At 38.6% G+C, this 13,987-nt stretch overlaps 1 long non-coding RNA gene across 1 annotated transcript in view; it reads right to left on the bottom strand.

The window, feature by feature from the left end:
* LOC144366487 (uncharacterized) overlaps positions 1–11,539 on the bottom strand; it is a 60,490-nt gene extending 48,951 nt beyond the window's left edge. Inside the window, exon 1 of the long non-coding RNA XR_013425547.1 lies at positions 11,291–11,539. This is a non-coding gene — a long non-coding RNA (uncharacterized LOC144366487). The remainder of the gene's footprint in view (positions 1–11,290) is intronic.
* Between the last annotated feature and the right edge of the window lie 2,448 nt (positions 11,540–13,987).

The raw sequence follows: 13,987 nt of genomic DNA, 5'->3' as shown, positions 1-13,987 counted from the left end.
TTCACTTTTATTCCTGTCAGTATTCCACACATTACATTATTGGTTGTGTCTTGATATATGAGCAATACTGCTATAAACATTTTTTTTCTTCTGGCACTCAAAAATCTTCTTCAAGATATTTATATAAATGAGACAGCTGGTTTGTGTTATTCACACTCTCAACTTCATATGTAACTCTCAGGTAATTTTCAAAGCCTTAATTTATGGTGTCATAAACAGTGTACTAGGGTTCAATTCAGTATTTATAACTCATAGTTGGTTTCATCAGACTTACTAATTGTTGCCAGTCTCGTGATGTAAAAGGATATCTAATGGTGTTCTTCATTGAGCTATCCCCATGTAGCAATGAAACAGAACATATTTCACATGATTTTCTTGTCTCTGTATGTTTATGATTCATTTGTCTTTCCTATCTCATTCCATTTCAGGCAACTGCTAATTTGATTCCTTTAGTTGTTACAGTGTTTTTCAGTCTTTCTACATTTTCTTGTGACAGTTTTCTAGTAAATAATAATTTCTGAATTTCCTTCTGAGTTCCAACGTTTTGGCAAACAGACATGCATGGAGCATTTGAGTTTTCATTTTTTATTTGCTCTGTCACTATTTATGGTTTCATTCCTAATATCTCTCACTTGTTTTTATTGAATGTCACCAATGGTCATTTGTTTAACTGTTTGTTTCTCTTTTTCAGAAGACTTGTTTGCCTCGCTTCTGTTTCTCACATGATGATACCAATCAGAGGCCACCCCATGTCCCTGGAGGTCCCCAGCTCACCTGAAAATATCGGATCCCCCAACCTGCTGGCCCAGGGAGGATCATATGCTCCTCTCAGTATCTGCTTTCCAGAAAATTGCCTATTGTCAATATTGTTTTATTTATTTAATGTTTAGATTTTTCCTATAATTTCTAATGAACCAAGGAGTACTCAGAAATAATATTTTTATAATTTTTGTGTGAACTAAGTCTGTGTGAACAGCACAGTTTTCCAGAGATGGCAGCCTAAACTAATGCTACAAATCAACCTACTGTGCATTAATTTCTAAGATTTATAAATACTTACATTATGTGTTCCCCTTGTAATTATCACATAGTTGAGTTTAGCAACTTTATAAAATATAGATTTTTCTTAAAGATGAGTTTATTATTATTTTGATATATCTATGTGTTAGATGTAATACTATGAGTATGTTATATATTGAGTATCTAATTTTACACCATTTAAAGAATTCTTCAAAATGAGGCCTTTCTTTAATCTATTTTTTTATTTGACAGTTTTAATAGTTCATATGGTGGTTACCTCAGTAATTATAATTTAAATACGATTTTCTCAAATTTCTATTTCTTGTATAATTAAATTCCTATTTTGTTAATATTTTTTTAATTGTCAGTGGATTCATTATTTATTTATATGAAGGGCTGAGGATTGAACTCAGGGCCTTCCACATGCCAGGAAAATACTCTACCACTGAGCCGTAACTTAAACCCCCGACTCCTATTTCTTAATCATTGTAACTGTGCTTTCTACTGACAAACTCAAACAACAGAATGAGTTCCCAATTAAAAAATGGTAAACAGGTAACTATTTAGTTAAAATGATTGACCATAAGCAAATGTAATGAACAACATATTTAACTGTCACTGAGAAAATTAGACATTGAAATTATAATATGCAAAATGTAGAATAATTTTTATGATGAATCATTAAAGAAATAACAAATTGGAAATCAAATAATGAGTAAAGAAAAAGAGACCATCTATTTTAGTCAGTTTTTTCACTGCTTTGACTAAAAGATCTGACAAGAACAATTTTAGAGGAGGAAAATTTTATTCGGGGCCTCACGATTTCAAAGGTTTCAATCCATAGACAGCCAACAAACTCCATTCCTTGGGGTTGAGGTGAGGCAGAAAAATATGGCCAAAGAGGGTGGCCAAGAGAAGTGGCTCACAGGATGATCAGGAAGCAGAGAGAGAGACTCCACTCCCCAGATGCAAAATATATACCCTAAAGGCAGACTCTCAATGCCCACCTCCTCCAGCCACGTGCTACCTGCCTTCAGTTACTACCCAGTGAATTCCTTTAGAGGATTACTGCTCTGGTTAGGTTAAGGCTCTCACAATCCAATCATTTCTTCCCTAAACCTTCTTGCCCTGTCTAACACGTGAATTCTTGGAGGATACCTAATACTTAAACCATAACACAATCAAAATGTAAAAATGATACAAAAGAAACTCTTGAAAATAAAGAGCAAAATAATCAGGAGGAATGACCAAATGCATTTATGTTTAGGAGCACATGAGATGCAGAGAGAAAGATAAACAATCAGACTACATGAGACACATTGAAGGGGTATGGTGATAAAAATTGTGACTATATGCATGCTTGTGTGTGCAAGTGTATGTAATTCAGACAAAATCTTGTCATTTGCAACATACATGACACTGGTGGACATTAGACTAAGTGAACTGAAATAGGCACAGGAAAACAAATATCCCCTGATCACATATTTAATGCATATTCTGTAATAGTCAAGCTTGTACAAGCACAAAGTGGAATGGTGGTTGTCAGAGATGAGGGCAGGGAAATGGGAAGATGTTGACTCAGGGGTACAACTGTATGCTTTAAATTTGCAAAGAGGACAGATCTCACATGTTCTATCATACACACACACACACACACACACACACGTACATACACAGAGGAGGAAAGAGGGTAAGTAAGTGAAGTAATGGGTATTTTAGTTTGATTATTATGGTTATTACCCAATGTATGCATGTCTCCAATCTTCACTTCATATCTTAAACATATACTTCAAAAAATGGCCAAAGATGAATTCCATCAAGAGCCGTCCATGAGCTATATGTGGACTATGCTAGCATTGCAGCGAGTGAGGGCATACGTCTGGCATTGGAAACTTCCTGTGGCACCCCCACATGGATAGACCACCTGATGCAGATGAACGTCCCCCACAGCTCTGCCAAAGATCCCACACAGCACTGGAAATGGGGTGACCAGCTGTAGCCGCACAGCCCCTCTGAGATGGGTGTGACCTGCCAAGATGCCAATCAACCTGCTGACTGCAAGACAACAGAAAGCCAGACTTAACCCTTGAAAGCTTATCCCTGCCTTTGATGTACCCCTTAAATAAACCTCAGGAGTCATTTTCTAACTGACTAGCTCTACCTCCTGTGTGGACTAGATCTATCATGGGGTCCAAGTTCCCTTTCAAACTATTCTTTCTGACTCTTTATCTTTTGTTCTTCACTAATTACTCTAGACTTTCATTTCTTAGGTAGCTTACACCCTCCTTGGCAGGAAGAAGAACCCCCTAATGAGGTGCTGGATGCCTCACCACAAATTCCTGTATGAAGGCTTTACCCATGGTAGATAGGAAACAAAGGCCAAGGTGGAGACGATGGCTGAGAAGAAGCACCAGGTCAGTCAGAGCTGCTCGTTTGGTGAGAGCTGAGGCCTGCAGAACCAGCAGCCATCCAGGAACACAGGGCTAGTGACCCATCATAGGAGATGTCAAAGCCTCAGCCCAGTCAGAGCTTCACCAACTCTGTCACCATAGAGGGGGATTCTTCTCTACAACCCCCATGCCCAGCTCTTTCTGGACCCCTGTCCCACAATCACTGTGAGATCAAGCTCACTCTTTCAAGCTACTAAATTTTGGGGTGACCTGTGATATGGCAATAAACACCTAACAGTATTGAGTGTGTGTTGGTAGCTGGGCCGACCATAACAAACACCACAGGGCAGCTGAAGCAGCAGGAATTTATTTCTGGAGGCCCTAAACTGAAAGGAAGCTGTTGGCCAATTTGGTTTTCCATTGAAGGCTCCCTCACTGGCCTGCAGATGGCTGCCTCCTCACAGTGTCCTCCAGTGGTGCAGAGAGCAAAGGAGAAACGGACTCCCTGGTTGCTTTTCCTATAAGAACACAATTCTACCTGAGGTCCATCCTGGACCTCACCTAAACACAAACCCCATCAAAGGACCCATCTCCAAACACCACCACAGTGGGGGCTCGGTGTCAACATCTGAATTCTGAAGGAGAGACCACAATTTAATTCATATCCACTAAGCAACACTAACACTGAGTGAACACACATGCGCACCAATTGCTGTTAACTATAGAAACGCCTTCAAACCTACAAAGTCATGAATGACAGATTCCAGCTCTCTGGGCCATCAAACGTAAGCCCTCTCTTCCAGAATCTGCTTGTTTTCTCTTTCTTGAAAATGCTCTTCTTCTTACTCTTTGTATTTTTCCCCTTCCCTTTAACAGATACATTTTTTTTTTTGTATAAGAAAGATTATTCCATTGCTTTTACACTCAACAATATGTTATGGGCATCTTTCCAACTCAATGTAAAAAATAAATATGCAACAAATGTCGTACAGACTGCAGAGTATTCCATTACATGAATAACCATCATTTATATAACGTATCCAATATTGATGAGCATTTAGCTTGTTTCCATTGCTTTGATTAACAAAACTGAGATGAATCTCCTTGTACATTCATCTTTGCAGTGCTGCTAAATTACTGCCTCAGGAAAGGTTTCTGAAAGTGCAATAGCTCTGCAGAAGCAATGGACACAACATTTCAAATGATTTATTTTCCTTTTCCATTTGCAAATTATATGCTCATCTTTCTCTGAAGTGATATGTTTGTCCCTGCATGGCAAAAAAGAGAAAAATCCAGCTAAAACCCTCTCCACTTCACCTCAAACACATCCTTCTTATATTTTCTGACTTACTGTCATTGTTTATTCAAAAAAGTAACTCATGTTTGAATTTTTCTTCATGTCACATTGAAAATATGTTAATTTAACACAATATTAGATTGATTTCAACACTACCTTGCTTCCCTCGTCTTCATTGAATTTACTTTGAATTACAAAACTAATGCATACGGTTGTGATAAAGGCAGATTTGTAAGTGTAAATTAAACTCAATTAGTCCATAGACATCTTAAGCTATTCTGCCCAGGTCCTGCCTTCACTCCAGCTACTGCCGAGGCTTATCAGTAGAAGAAGAGAAACAACTTTTCTCTCTCCCCTTCCTTCTTCCCTAGTGTCTCCTGCCCATTGTTTCCTTTTTTTTAATTTATTTTTTTATTAGTTACACATGACAGTACAATGATCTTGACATTTCATACATCTGAATCAAATGGGGTATAATTTCTCATTTTTCTGATTTAGTAATGTTTTAGGGTCAGAATTTCTAGGTTGGTTGAGTAGCCTAAATGAAATAAGCCAGACACACACACACAAAAAAAAATGCAGCAAAAAAAATTGAATTCATACAGCTACAGAGTAGAATGGTGGTCACCAAACCTTTGGGGGAGAGGGAGGATGTTGATCAAGGGCTCAGAGTGTCAGTGACACAGGAGGAATAAGTTTTAGTGATGTTTTGCATACAATCTTGACTGCAATAAATAATAATGCAATGCACATTTAAAATTACTAAAGGAGTAGGTTATATATGTTCCATCATTCAAAACAATTCTAAGTATTTGATGTGGTAGGATTATTAATCAGCCTGATTTAATCATTTCACATATATTGTGTATGTGAATAAAATGTATATATATGTATATATATGAATATAAATATATATCTCAAAACATCACATTTTGCTCCATGAATATATGTAATTATCAGTCAATTAATAATAACATTTCAAAAAATGTGACATTGAAGGTGACATAACTGTCATGGAATAATCAATACCTGTGGTACTCATATTTTTCTTTCATTTATTTTTATTCATTAGTTCCTCTAGCTATCTATTGTTAGCCTCATAAGCATTAAGCCTATCAAAATGGGAGACTTAGAAACCCCTTTCACAGGGCTGGGGGTATAGCTCAGTTGGTAGAGTTCTTGCCTTGCGTGAACAAGGCCCTGAGTTCAATCCCCAGCACCACAAAGAATAAATAAAAAAAGGAAACCCCTTTCACAGAAAGTGCCCATATAATTATAGTTATCCCATCTTATAGAATGAGAAAAGTCCCTTATCAGATGCATTACCCAGGATGCTCCTATTTAAGATCTCAGTTATGAACCAGTTCTTACAGAAATAATAAAGAATGTCTTTTTGATGATACATCAAATTTTCCTATATGAAATATTGACTGTCAGTCACATTTTTTTTTTGCACCTGTAACTACCTGAGAATTTGGTTTAAATGCAATTTCCCTTTAGTATATTTGTGTTTTTAACAAGTCAGTCAACTCTGTAAGGATAGGAGTTTGGCTTTCTTTATTGTACTGACAGTGCTTTTTTTAAAGTGCCAACAGCTATATAGTACCTGCTCAGCAAATGTTTGCTGAATCAGTAAACTGAATTCCATCCTGACTCAGGCCTGCTTAGGATGGCAAGACCCAAACGGTCCTCTAAAAATGTGAAAATCTTGGACAAATAATATTTAATAATAATAATATTTGCCTTGACAAAAACTGATACTATACCTGGGGACTGTGAACTCCTTGTTTCCTGGATACGCTCACTCTCCTTGCCTTCAGCCAGTGGACTGTCCTGACAAGGTTTCTCTCCTAACACTCTGACCTGGAGCTCTTGATGTCCGCAGCTAAGCCCGGTGCTTAGATGTTTTTCCTTAAGTGCTGCAGGTGCTCCCCGTGGAGGACGAGTTCTCTGCAGCTGAGTTCCTGTGAGCAGAGCTTCCCACATGTGCAGGAGAGACCTGCTCAGGTGTGTTTAGATGGTAAAAATGCTTGCATCTTTATCCATTAGGAAACCCTTTTTCTCTCTTAGGAATTATTTCTTAAGTCTTGTGCTCTGAAAGGAAACCCTAATTAAATGCATTTCCACAGTTTTAGTGACTTGATTTCTTATATATTATTAAATATTTTTTTAAGATATCCAGGGATTTCTCAATGTTTTGATCTCAAGAACCCACCAAATGTAACTTCTTGCCACCCAAAGCCTTTTTTATGGAAGTATAAAGGGTTGACTCCCTTTTCAAGTCAGATGTTCCCCTACCCTTATGCCTACACTACAATTATATGACTGTGCTACAATCTTCAGTTGTCTGCTGTAACTCCAGAAGCATGAATTAAAGACGATGAGTTGAACTCCTGCATTCCCTCTTCAGCAGGCATAAGGCTGAACACCACCAAACATGTATTAGACACAGAAGGTACTAGTCAAATGGAGGTTGCATGAGAGAAGCTTTTTTGATTGTGCCACTCTAAAACTACTCTTATTTTATTCTCATTAACCCATCTCAAGAACAAGTTAGAACATGAATTATAAGTTATGCATTATCATAGATCTAGACAGAGAGATGTACACCCTTATTTCCCTCTTGGCCTAATTAATATGATACTCCTCAGAGTAAACTCAAATGCTAGCCAATTGCCTTCTAAATAAGAAAGAGACAGAGAGAGGGAGAGAGAGAGCTGGATTTATGATTTCTTGACTTATGATGGTGTGAAAGTGTACACATGCAGTAGACTCTGGACTTTTAATTTTGTCCTGTGCTAGACATGTGCAGTGTTGTGATGCTGGGCAGTGGCAGCAAGTGCACCTCCCTGCCAGCCACGTTCTGGTAAAGGGAAACCGCTGCCTCTCTATGGTGCACTGTTGGGCTAAGCTGTGTCATACCTGGTAGGTTAGATGTAGCAAATGCATTTTCTACCTAAGAGTATTTTCAATTTTTGACAAGCTAATGTGACATAACTCACCATGATTCAAGGAACACTGTACATAAGTGTTCATAGCACCAACACTCACAGCCAAAAAGTGCAAACAGGTCAGAGGTCTATCAAGTGACAGCTGGATGAACACAACTTGGCATATCCACACAATGGAGTGCTCTCCAGCCGTCAGAAGGGACAGGCTACTGATGCATGCTACAGTGAGAATGGAATTTGGAATCATTAATCTAAGTGAAAGAAGAAAGATCACATGATGCCACTTATATGAATATTCAGAATAGGTAAATCCAGACATAAAAAGTCAGAGATTTTTAGGATCTAGAAAGGGTGGGATGCCTATTGGGAAAGATGAATATCTTCTGAAATTAGATAATAGTGATGGTTGCACATTTTTGGAAATATACTAGAAAACACTGAATCACACCTCCATAAAAAGGTGGGTTTTGTGGTATGTACATTATATCTCAAAAAAAAAAAAAACAATTGGGGATTTTCTCCTTACTAAAAAAAAAATTTTTAAAAATCAGATTATTTTTTTCCAAAACCTGATTATACCACTCACCAGTGTAGAATAAGAGTCTTCTTTATCTCTAGGATAAAATTCAAACACAGGGATCATCACACAAGTTCTTTATTAGTTGGGCTTTGCTTCAATCACAAGCTTTGTCTCTAGCCATTTCTCTAAGAAGGTTTGCCTTGCGTTACATGCCATGGGCTCTTCTGCACTTTATACCTATCAAGGCACACGTTTTGGAACAGTTTCTCCCTCTTTTACCTAATTAACTGCACCTGACCTTCAAGAAGGAAAGCAAACTATGCAGTGTGACCTCCCTTCAGGGTCCCCAGCACAATTTAGAAACACTTGCCCTGTGGTCCTGAGATCCTCTGCTCATCCTAGACCTTTGCCAAATTATGTTATGAGTTGCCTTTCGTGAACCATGTCCTCCTCTCCCATCCTTTGTGGGAGCAGGAGTTATTCATGTTCTCCATCTACTTAACCTCTGCACTCATCAGAGAGTGAACAATGAGTGCTCTGTAACATAAATTTACAGCTTGAATATAAATGTTGTTCTTTTAAAACAAACAAAAAAATGTGGTTGAAGTCATAAATGGAGACAGTTTAGAAAAGCAATGGAATGCTTCTTGACTCTTGGTAGAAACCTAGATTTATATCATGAAGGGGAAGCTACAGACACCAAAGGTAAGCATGTGTGTGTGTGTTTGTGTATGTGTGTGTGGAGAGAGAGAGAGATTGTCAAAAAGAGAACTACCAAATGTATTACATATGAATTTGTTGTACAAAGAAGAACCATAAAGTTTATTGGTCATACAAGGTCACGTATAAAAGTAAAGTAGAATGCTACCATACTTATTAAGGGTCAACAAGTGTAAATCATTACTTTCCTGGGCAAACCAAGGTGCTTGCATATTAAGCTTTATTTTAGCATTCAATTGTTGGATTAGTTTTGTCATTATTACAAATATTAGTGTTTTTTACCCTGATATCTCTTGGCTCACTGCCTCATTCCACTCCATTTCCACTTAAGTGGAAGAAGAAGGAAGGTCTTCTTTGGATAATTCTTCTCTGAGATCTCTCTGAGTTCCCTGCCTACTATTGGGCGTCAGCTCTCCTCACTGTTGGATTCCTCTGCTAGAATTCAAGATTTATAAGGGATTGATTCTTTCTTTCCAAATCCTTGAAGGGTGTCCAGATCATAGCATGGAATACAAATGACCCTAATGTTTCAACCCATCAAAATCATATCTTGTAAAATTTCCATTAGTGAGTCATCTGAGAAGATGGGGAAGAATTGTTCTCCCTGATGCCAGAGGCTTGCAGAAGCTTCTAAGTGCTCAGTATGATGGTATGATGGAGTTGCTGCCTCCTAACTAACTCCACCACTGGGGTCAGACTCATTGTCTACCTCCGACCTGCCCCTGCTCTCTGATTCTCAGGTGGCTTCCTACCAACCCTGGAACTAACTTGTCAACTCACTCTTCTCAATGAATAACTTTACAAGTTTTATTTTTCCACTCACCAAGCAAACCTGTCATTGATGACTTCTCGCTCACTAAAAGTCTCAACTCAGGAACACATAGCTAGGGATACTCAGGTCATAATAAAAAACATATTATGCATACTAAACGGTAGTACAATGAATCATTTCAGTAATCACATCTAGCCTCTTGCTTGTGTACCTGTGTTGTGTGTGTGTGTGGTGTGTGTGGGGGGGAGCATGCACACATTTTTTTGTGGCCAATTTTAGAATGTAAACTTTCCTCTTCCAAATGGAAGTCATTTTCCTCATTAGGCAAGTAAACAAAACTCAACAGACACAATGATCTCTTACATTTTGTGCGTCTTTACTTCCAGAACAAAACTGGAACTAAAGGGAACAGCAATAATTACATTCATGATTTCATCTTGGTCTACCCTTCCAGCTTTAGCTAATACTATGAACAATATAGAAATCATCCTTCCCTTCCAACTTCTTTTGGCTTTTTTTTTTTTCTTGTTGGCTCACTTTTTTTTTCCCTTTTCTTTCTTTCCTTTTAGATCTGGTATTCCAACCCCCTTCTATATGGCAAATACCTCTAAATGAGTAGCCTGAATTTTTCTGCCATTAAGACTAGACTCCTATTATCCTCTCAGCCTGTCTGCTCCTCGTGTGTTCCTAGCATTCTGCAAAGCTTGGCTCAAATAGCACCTCTCAAAGATGCCTCTACAATTTTCTGCCTCCAATTAATCACACGTGGGCTTTTAACACTGCCCTGCCAAAGCTCTCCTTAGCACTGATTTCACTTAATCTTAGAGCGTGTGTGTGTGCACTCTTGCCTCCCTCGGGAGACTGAAGATTCTAGGAGATTAGAGACAATGCCTCATTCTGGCCAGATTCTCCTAGGTTTTATGCACATTGAGAACTCTCCAAAATACTGCTGGTCTTGGAATCAAGCAAATAGAGTATGAAGTTGATTTTTTTTTCATAAAGAAGAAAACTAATGTTTACCGAGCAAATACTCTGTGTCAGGCATTTCAAAACGCATGATTTCTACCGCAGCAGGAAATTTTATTCCTCGTTTATATTTGGAAACATAAACGAGTCTTCTGGCATTTACATGGACCTGGGTTAGTAGTTAATCCCTTCTCTTCAATTCCACCCTCTCACTTTTCACCATTAACGTTTTTCCCCTGCTAGGCTCCCGTAGAGAGAGAACCGCAGGAGTGCACGGCATTGTTGTTGGAGAGGTCCCTAAATGTCAGTTACCACTCTGGCATGTGGGCTCTCTAGGGCTTCTCAGCACACAAGACTGTCTTTTATGAAGCATCCATTGCTTTGTTACCAGGGACGCACCTCCCACAAACCATTTTACCTCCAGCAAGAGAGAGAAGTGAAGGGTAAAGTCCTTGAGATGTGACAGTTTTAATTGCCAGCTCAAAATATCATGATCCATCATGATCAACCAGGCTGAATTTCAAAGCAACAGCAGATACACACAAACAGGGGATTACTACCTCCACCCAGTCATCTTCTCGCTATTAGCAGAGATTGCTTTTTCAGAGGAAACAAATGAGTCAATAACCTTCAGAGGAGAAAGCCCGCACATACCCAGATCACAGGACTTGAGGAAGGTTGTCAATTTCCAGAGGGAGCAGCAATTTGGAGTGACGTCGCCATCCTTTCAGGATCCAGACTCCTCTCAGTATTCACATCCACAAAGTTTTCAAATCACAGAAGTCATTTCTTGTAATATTGAAACATAGTTTACCAAAAATAATGACCAATCCCGTCTATGCTGACGTTTTCCACAGAAACAAGATAGAATAAACGAGACACACAGTCTCACGAAGATGAGAGCGATTCTGCCTCCCTTTATGACGTGGGACAACAGGTGGAGGTTAATGCAGGGCTCCATGAAATAACAGGAAATGGAACACTCACAGTTGCATTGCCGGATGGCTCAAAATGATGACACATTCCTGTTTTATAATGCATGGGTCATGCGGCATTACTACTAGCTGTTCTTGCCAGAAGCATCGATCCAGATGGGAATATTAATTTATTTGACCAGATGTGTGACAATGTCACTCTGAGAAAGGTGGTTCCAGTATGCTGAACTGATATTTATCATCATGGAAACTGTGCAGCTAATAGAATATATCTGAATTAGGGGCTCTCCAGTGGGAACTCAATCCTTTTGAAGCAAAAAGAATGTGGAATTTTGGAGCTAGCGGGAACTTCAGACCCGATGCACTCTAAAACCCTCATTTTGTACAAAAGCAAGCTGAGATTGGAAGAAGAAAAGAATTTCACGGGAGCTTCTGAACTCATGTACAGAAAAAGTGAGGATTAACTCTGAGCCGCAGAACCACCTAAACAGGGTTCCATATGGAACTTGCATGCTTGCCTCTATTTCAAGGGATACATATGTAGTGAACACTCACTGACACTGACACGCATTGGACTAGACACTGGGTAGATAGAGGCAAAAAGGCAAGCATGAACACTGCATTTTTTATTATTTGTTCTTTTTAATTATGTAAGATGTAGAATTCATTTCACATAATTATAAATGTATGGAATACAATTTGTTTTAATTTAGTACTCAGGATTTTACCTTCCCCTCCTCCCTCCCCTGTTCCCTTTCCTCTACTAATATTTCTGCTAATATATTTATTTATTTTAAATTAGTGTCTTGTGGATGTTCATGATGGTGAGATCCACTGTTGTGCATTCTCATATGTACACAGGAGAGTTAGGTCTGAGGCATTCCACTGTCTCTCCCCATCCCATCCCTCCTCCCTTCCCCTTTGATAAGGTGAAAAGGAAAGGATGTATATTTCAGTTCATGCTCGTAAGAGCTATAAAAACAAGCCAGCAACACGATGAAGGGAATTTCCAAGCAGTAGAAAGAACAAGCATGAAGCACATGAGCTTGAGGAGAAAATTAAATTAATGATAAAAAAAAACCTTCTAGAATAAGCCTCAGTTAAACAACCAACCAAGTTGTTCTTGACATTTTTGTCTTTGACCTAATGGACTTTATTGTTTCAAACAGTTTCGGGTTCACAGAATTGAACAAGCAGGACAAAGAGCTCTCAGGCACCCCTCCTCCTTCAGCAGCTTATTTTCATATTAGCATCAGCACATGTGTTTGAGGAAGAGACACTGTTGTGTGATTGTCATTAGACTTCACAGTTTGTGTTGTACAGGTCTACGGGTTTTAACAAATGCACAACATCTTATATACATAATAGTATTATAAAAATAGATCATTTCCTTAAAATCCCCCTGTTCTCTGCCTATCCATCCACCCCTTCTTCCACTCACACTCTGGTAACCATGGATCTTGCTCCTGTGTATGTTGTTTTCCTTCTTCAGAGGAATGCACAGTCAAGTGGAATCATACTTTCCCATTTCGCTCCTCGCTATAGTACACATGGAAGCTTCTTGTAAATCCTTTTGTACCGTGAGAGTGTATTTTTTTAAACTGATGAAACATGATTTCATTGAATAGATGTACCTCAGATATGAATAAAGATGCTATAAACATGCATGTGTAATGCTTTTGAAGACTTTAAGTTTTCAATGCATGTGGATAAAATACCTAGAAGCACAATTCCTGGGTTATATGGTACAAATATGTACAGCCATTTGCATTCCTACCAGCATGAAATGAAAGTTACTGTTTCTTCACATCCTCACCAATTTTTGTATTTGAGATTTTAGTTCTTCTAGTATGAGTACAGTAGTATCTCAGGGTTGTAAAAATAAAGTTGAATATTTTTCCACCCATTGTTTTTTTTTGTGTGTGTGTTTTTGGTACCAGGGACTGAACTCAGGGGCACTTGACCACTGAGCCACATTCCCTGCTGTATTTGATTATTTTTTATTTCTTATTTTTTTACTTAGAGATAGTGTCTCACTGAATTGCTTAGCACCTAAGTTGCTGAAGCTGGCTTTGAATTTGTGATCCTCCTGTCTCACCTCTGGAGCCAATGGGATTACAGGCATGCTCCACTGCGTCTGGCCCACTCATTGATTTTTAAAAACTAATATATAAATTTTTTACTCCAAAAATAATGTGTTATATGCAACCATGTAATGAATACAAATATGGCAATGTTTCATTCTTTTAGTTCACCCAGCATATAATTGGCAACTACTGTGTTTTAGTGACTGGGCCAGATCCTAAGAAAAACAGAGGTGACTTGGCACCTCCTCCCCTTCTGGGAGTTCATGGTCTAACAGGGAGGACAGGTACACCTCCAGAGATGTGGGAAAAGGAAGACTGAATAGGAGCAT

Source organism: Ictidomys tridecemlineatus, chromosome 9 (assembly GCF_052094955.1).
Source record: "Ictidomys tridecemlineatus isolate mIctTri1 chromosome 9, mIctTri1.hap1, whole genome shotgun sequence".
In the NCBI taxonomy this organism is placed as follows: Eukaryota; Metazoa; Chordata; class Mammalia; order Rodentia; family Sciuridae; genus Ictidomys; species Ictidomys tridecemlineatus.
The sequence above is the reverse complement of the archived record's forward strand: the minus strand, read 5'-3'. Positions and strand labels throughout refer to the sequence as shown.